This window comes from Mauremys reevesii, linkage group 5 (genome assembly GCF_016161935.1).
Source record: "Mauremys reevesii isolate NIE-2019 linkage group 5, ASM1616193v1, whole genome shotgun sequence".
In the NCBI taxonomy this organism is placed as follows: domain Eukaryota; kingdom Metazoa; phylum Chordata; order Testudines; family Geoemydidae; genus Mauremys; species Mauremys reevesii.
This window is the reverse complement of record NC_052627.1, coordinates 61,437,902-61,445,314: the sequence shown is the minus strand read 5'-3', so window position 1 is coordinate 61,445,314 and position 7,413 is coordinate 61,437,902.

The window sequence follows — 7,413 nt, the reverse complement described above, 5'->3', positions numbered from 1 at the left end:
CATGTGTCCCTTTCCTTTCCTGAAGCAGCTGCCTCTGAAACCCCACCCTAGAGCACCTGCATGAGCCTTAACTGCTATTAACTCTTTGTTTCCTAGGGGGCTGGGCAGGCACTCCGTGTATATTAAATATAAACAAAACTGATAAAATTTAGCAAACATCACAATAGGGGCTTATTCCACTAGCTCACAAATTTCTTTAGCCCCTGACTCTGCTGACCCAGGACTAGAACCCCTGTTGCCCAAATACCAGTCTAGGACTTGGTCCACTAGGATAGGCTCTCTCCCTGCTGACAGAGGGCTCTCTCACACACTACAGACCTCTAAGCCTGCCCTTTTAACTGTTCTTAAATCACTATTACCAGCCCAATTTTACAGCTTTATACACACAAAGCTGAATTATTCAAATTCCTTTCTTATTAATAGCTGCATAACAATACTGTGGGGATCTAGTAGATGGCACTCTTTGCTCTGCCTCAACATTGAACAAACAACCACCATAGCATTAGGACCATCATGTTGCTGGGAGCAGGCTTTATTGAAGGAGACAATTAAACCATGGCATTCTTCACCCCTGCAAACTCAGTGAACTGTCCAAATTCCCATGCAACCTAATTTCTTCCCTGAAGTTTCCCCTGGAAAAGTTATGTCTCATTTCCTGACCCAAACTGGGTGTACAGTATTAAGCCATGTTTCATGTTAAAGGCGGCTGCATTTCCCTGGTGGACCTTGTATGTGAAAATCTATAATAGAAGTTATGGTGGGCAGGGTTTGAGGGTGGTAGCAGCAACTACACAAGAGCCAGCAGTTGAAGTGGGAGTATTTTGTCATTGTGAATGAATAGGTAAATGGTTGAGATGCCACTCATATGTGGGAAATTCTAAATTGAGTAGCTGTTTGGATGATATGCTTTCAAGAAACTTGGACCACTCCTCCTAACCCCGCTTTGATACGTGCAGTCCCCACTGTCCAGCCATGTGACTGTTACAGTTGATACTTGGAAAAGTTCATCTTACTGCATCTCAGAGAAATGTATCATATGGTTCATGTAGGAATACAGGAAACAGCTGTCTTCTTTTGGGTAGAAGTATTGGTGGTTTGTGTCATAACAACTGCCTCATGGCAAAGGATGTAATTTAATCTGGTGTTTTTAAAATGAACATAAAGTATTTTAGGATCTGAATCAAAAAAGTTAAAATATCTTAATCTATTAAAGGACTTTTTGTATGGGTTACATTACACCCTTATGATTTCCAATTCAATTTAAATCATGAAGCTTTTTTTCCAGAATTGGACAGAGTATTCCCATAAATACCATTAAAGAAAACTTAAACTTACAGTTCCCAAAATAGAAAGTTTCTTATGTACATATATCACTTGGTAGAAGTCAGCTCCTATTTTAATTTTAAAATGGGGGGGTAGAGAAGAGGAGGCTCATAAATCAAAGATTATATGCTACCTCAGAGATTTCTAAGCATTTCATAGCACAGATCACATCTTAATAGAAAGATTGTTGGAAAGAGCTGACAAAGGAAGCTATTTGCACTTGTACAACAAGTTTTATGCCTCCTATAAAACCCAAGACTATTCTTGAGTGCTATCTACTGGCACTTTATGTTAGGGACCACTACACTGCTTGAAAAATCTGCAGTGCCAAGTCTCAGTGGCTGGGTCAGTTGACTTGGGTTCATGGGGCTTGGCCAGTGGCACTAAAAATAGCAGTGTAGACATCCCTGCGCAGGCTGGAGCCCAGGCTCTGAAACCCATGGAGGGGGAAGGGTCTTGGATCCTGGACTCCAACCCAAGCAGGAATGCAAACTCAAGTCAATTGACCTGAGTTCTGAGACTTGGTGCTATGGGTCTTTCTTTGCAGTGTAAACATACCATACTATATATAGGTATATATGTGTGTGTGTCTGTCTATCTGTGTGTGTGTGTGTGTGTGTGTGTGTGTGTGTCTCTATATATATATATCTAAAAACATTGTCTTGTGGCATGGTTTATCTCCATGCCAAGTCACAATCATGCAGACTAATTCCCCTCCCATTGGTGATCAAATAATATCACTCAGGTAGCCACAGCAACTGTTGTAAGCCAAAGTGATACTAGGAAAGTAATGTATTTTTAGACAACTGTTAAAGTGCTCTGACTGCTGGCAGTCCATGACTGCATTTTCGGAGCCTCTGTATTTTTTTCATTTAGAAACCTGATCAGTTTTTCTCTGTAACAGCTTATTTTGCCACAGTCCATTCTTCTAGGGCTAGATTCTGACTTTTCAAGCTGGGGAGGGACCCAAGCAGAATTCCTCTTGGGGATTCCTGTAGAGCACATAGGTGAGAGTAATTTCTGCCATCCTTGGAGAAGATGCACTGTGCACTGCCCGTTAGACCCAGCTAGCGCTGCTCTGTCTATCCCTTCTCTTTCAGACAGATAGCACCTGCAGAGGCACAGGCAGAGTCTGTGCTTCCTAGTCATGTGGATGTTCTGGCTACAGGGCACATTACGTTATGCTTTACCAATTGCAGCTTGATATTTAGAAATTGAAACAGTTATTCCCAGCGATGAATGTTGAACAGTGAAGACAGGTTGAAGATGTCTCTGAAATAAGGGTGGAGGCAGAAATGCTTACGAACAATGAGAAACACATCAGCTTTATTACTGTTAGTTCCAGATTACTGTAACCATGGGGAATATGCCAAAGGCCTGTGAGTCTGATTCGAATGTGCTGTAATTTTCAAAGAACTGTACAAACTTAATTACTAAACTTTTAGATGAAACAGATGTGCTTGGATTCATGTTAGAGAGAGTGTTTACTGCATTTCAGGGTAGTATTACATAAGGGCTCAGGTAGATGTCTTTTCTTTCTATTTCAAATGGTATGGACAAAACACATTTCCATCAACAACAGGATTTTAAGAAAGAATTCCTCTGTTTTACAATAAAGGACATCAATGGACATATATCTCATCAAAGTCTCAGCTCACTCTGGTTATAAATCAGTGCAGTTTCACTATTTCAATAGTGTTACTCTTGATTTTCACCGGGTTATGTGAGATCAGAATCTGACCATGCACTGAAAGGTACAGACAAAAGCATAAGTGGAGCACTACCTATAGCTCTTGGTTATTAGCAGGCATTAGAGCTAACAGAATTGAGCATGACAGTCTAATGTGAAATTGAGTTTATTTTTCTTCTAGACTAACATGCTGTGCCATGAAGAGCTACTCCACCCCAGTTGGCGGGGATAGGGTGCAGGTGGGTATACTCCAGGTTGTAGAAGTCCGGGTAATAGGAGGGGAGCACTCAGGGAGTCTCGCTCCACACATATAATCTTTGGTGCATACACCCCGAGTCGTAATAGGACTAGGCATAAAAGAAGAACGGAAGGTGTCTCACTCTGCCCGGGAAGGGTTTTGGTGTATGTACCCTCGGTGATATTGGACCAAGTAATATGGAGGGAGACTTAGCGTCTCTCCCTCCGGACTGGGGGGGGTGAACTTTGTAATCTTGGTGCCATTATGACCAATGTGAAATCTCAAGTAATTGAAAGACCTTAAGAGTTGTACTAACGGACTGTAACAACATGTTCAGGAAACAGAAGGGCATAGCTGCGGACTTGGGAGTCCCGCAGTCGTGGGCGATGGCATCAATGATGGGTTCAAGGCTGGATGTATGGGCATTAGGGAGCATGGACACGGTAGTCCAGCTGCCCGGTTACCTGGCATCACGGGAGGCAGGTGGACCTAATGCCTGGGTCTTGCGTGTGTGAGTATGAAAGTGGGTTAGGGCTTGGGGCATTAACACTCTTTTTTCCCTGGAGTGACATGGAAGCATTCCCAGCACTCTGCTGTTATTTTATTATTTTATCAAGAAAGCTTTAAAATTTAGACACTTGGTGTGCCTCGTCATCTCCTCCACAAAAAAAAGATCCTATGGCCCCAGCCTAATCAACTGTGAACTGAGGCAGATTGGTAATGAAAATCTGTCACAACCCAGCCCCGTGGGACAGGAGCCACTTGTGTGGGGTGAATGTGGGTGGGTTTACTCTCTAACATGCCCTAACCCACACATACCATGGGGCCTATCTGCGATAGGCCAGGATCAGGACTGTAGTGCTCGGAAAGAGGGTGCTGCTGCAGGTGGTCGGTGCCCCATCAGCATTTTAGTATAGTGCACCCATTGAATTGGGAGTCTACATCCACCGCAGTAGGAACATTAAGGAACATATTGATTCACTATGCCTGATCTCAATGTGACATCACTTCTTCAGCATGAAGCGCCATTTAAGACAATCTGCTGGAGTATTTTTTTGAATGAAGGGAGGTTAGAAATGAATCATACTAGGAATTCTTAGCATTTTAAAATGCCAGGTTTCATTTTGGCTCCGTCCTATCTGTAGGCACTGATACTCAGTCAGAGACAGAAAGTTACTGCTCTTTTCAGTTCTGTATATGCTAGTAAAAATAATTACTTTTGTGCAGGAAGAATTACAGTCAAGATTTTACATACAGAATTGTAAGTAGATGTTCTAATGCCATATTTTCCAAATGAACATGCAAGGAGAGCTTTCTATAGTATCACCATTAAAAAGTGAGCATTTGTGCAGAGTTGCCACACTGCGGTATCTGAAGTACTGCAGTCAACCCCATGCTTACAACAGAAAATAAGGATGTTACTTCTGACACTACTGCACAATATTTGTGGGCAAATGTCAACTACTTAATGGCAACCACTATAGCAAAACACCAACTGTGTCTAGCTAAAAACAACAAATGCTGAGATTTAAGCTTGAACTATACAATATTTTTATATCAGACCTTAAAGATACTTAACATGAGTCTTGGGCTAGAGTATTATGTACATTCATGACCCTGAAACTGTACTCATGAACATTCAGCTCAGGTTGTTTACACAGCTGGGAAGTCCTTCTTCCAAGCCAGCCGTCCTTGTTCCCAGCCCACCACCAGCTCTTCCATCTCAATTAGTCCTATCTTCTTCTCTAGAAAGACAGTTGAGGTAGGAAGAAATCTGGAGATTGTAGCTATATGGGGGGCAATTTTGGATCTATTACTGTCACTGTACTTGGTTCTTGGCTAAACTCCTGATCTTGAAATAAAAGGATGTTTGTTGCTGAGTTCAATGAGCACAGTTAAGCACATGTTGAAATGTTTGCAGGATTGGGGCACATTTTTGTCATTATGAGTAAAGAAAATTGGCTGGTAACAGGTGTACATTCAAGGAAAGGTCAAGGGCTTACTAGAAGAAAAGTCCTATGTAGTAAATGAAAGTAAAGCTGAGTTGAGAAGTGGTCAAGTTTCCAATATTATTCATCTAATGTAAACTTTAAAACAAACTGGTCTTTTGATTGTCTATGTACTGAAGAATGATTCAGAGATATCAGATACTACTAAAACAAGTGATAGTTTTAGCTTTTTCTGAATAAATAACCTTTAATGGCATTTAAGTGCTAGCTGCAGGATGGATTGGCCAGGCCTGCACCACTTCCTGCAGCTCCCATTGGCCAGGAATGGTGAACTGCGGCCACTGGGAGCTGTGGATGGCCATGCAAATGTAAAGAAACAGTCTGGCGGCCCACCAGCGGATTACCCTGACAGGCCGTCTGTGGCCCCCGAGCCACAGGTTGCGCACCACTGTTTTACATAATCTCACATGGTCGCCTTTTCTAAAAGGGGCAACAACCAGTTTTACTTTAAAACCATCTCCGTAAACCATTTTGCATACCTTCAGTAAATTTGAAGGGTTACCATCAGCGAATCTGGTATGTATAGTTCTGTGAAAGTTCTGGTTGTAACTCTTCATAAAGTCAGGTAATACATCAATGTAGCAAAAGGTATTATGGGCTGTAAAATATCTCCACATCCTAGTTTTTAAAGTTCTGTTAAATCACTACACAACCCCTGCTTTGACTTTGTTATTATTAACAAAATGGTGAACATCATGATGCTTTAACAATCTGCTTAAAGGCTTGTTTAAACATTCTTTCCCCTGATTGGTTTGTAATTTTTGAGGCACATGATCATTACTGAATATAGCTTTAAAGGCCTGGAATACCTCACCACCCGTCTTGTCTTTTAGGCCTAAGGCCCAGGCATATTTGGATAGAATGTCTATCACTGTTAAGATTAACTTAAACCGCTGTTGTGGTTGGAGAACCGGTGCATATCCACTAGATCTGCCTGCCATTGTGCATCCACATCTGAAACAATGGTCTTGTTTCTTTTAAAACATATGCGAGCCAATTTGTGTAAAGTGTAAGCATCCTGGTCTGAAAGCCAAGCTATTACCTGTCTTGTAGTCAAAGTTTCACTATGCTTTTTGGCCACTTGAAAAAGAGGTTTCACCCCGCCAAAGCTCCCAAATTCCCTGAGGGTATAATATATTTTCTTTAACAGAGCCGTCTGCGTAGAGATGACTGTTACTTGTACCGTCTTTTACTAACACAAGTATGGAGGGGACACAATCATATTGAAAAATTTAAACAAGTTTATTAATCACCTGGTTTAACAGGCCTTTTACAGCCACCTGTGAAAATGGACACCATGATCCCTACCATTAGGGAGTCTGAGCTAGTTCATCTTTCATTTTGTCCTTTTCAAGATTTTCCTCTTGAGATCTGTGTGTCAGACACCAGCAAAAATGGTCGATGCATGATAGATTTACTCCCACAGGGCTACCAATGTGTAAGTTCTCAAAGCCCTCTAGAAAGGCATCGTTGAGCTATCGAGAGATTTTCAGAAAAGAAACAGTGTAAGCCCCCCCCCCCCACACACACACACTTGTTTTTAGATTTATGCAACCCCAGGTCGGTTCCTAACTCCACTACACCCCATCCTCGACCGTCGTTCATTTACCTGAGCAATGTCTTTTCTATTCACCTTGTCCACTGTAGCGGGGTGGTCACCCCTCTCCTGCCCTGAGGGGGTTAAAGCAGCCCTGGAGAGGGCTGTGGTGGAGAAATACTAGGCTGATTGGGGGAAGCAGCCACAGGTGGGGCCATGCCCCAATCAGGTCACAGCTGGCCCTATAAGAGGGCTGAGGGCCAGAGACTGACAGACACACACTCTCTCTAGCTTCCTAGAGAGGGAAGGACCTGGCTGCCTGGGAAGCTGAGAACGTTACCTAGGGTAGAGCAATGCTGGGGAAGGTCAGAGGGAGCTGGGGAGCTCCAGCCTAGCAAAGCCCTAGGCTGCAGGCTGAGTTAAGGACCCACAAAAGGGTACTAGGGCTGCAGAGGGGTTAGAGGCAGCTGGTCCAACACCCTTTGCTGATGATGAGTGGTTTACAGACTGCAGCCTGCCCCAGGGAGCTGGGGCTAGATGATGACTGGCAGTAGCCACTGAGGCAAGGTGGGTTTAGAGGGTTGGGGGTTCCCTAGGAGGGGAGACCCATATTGGG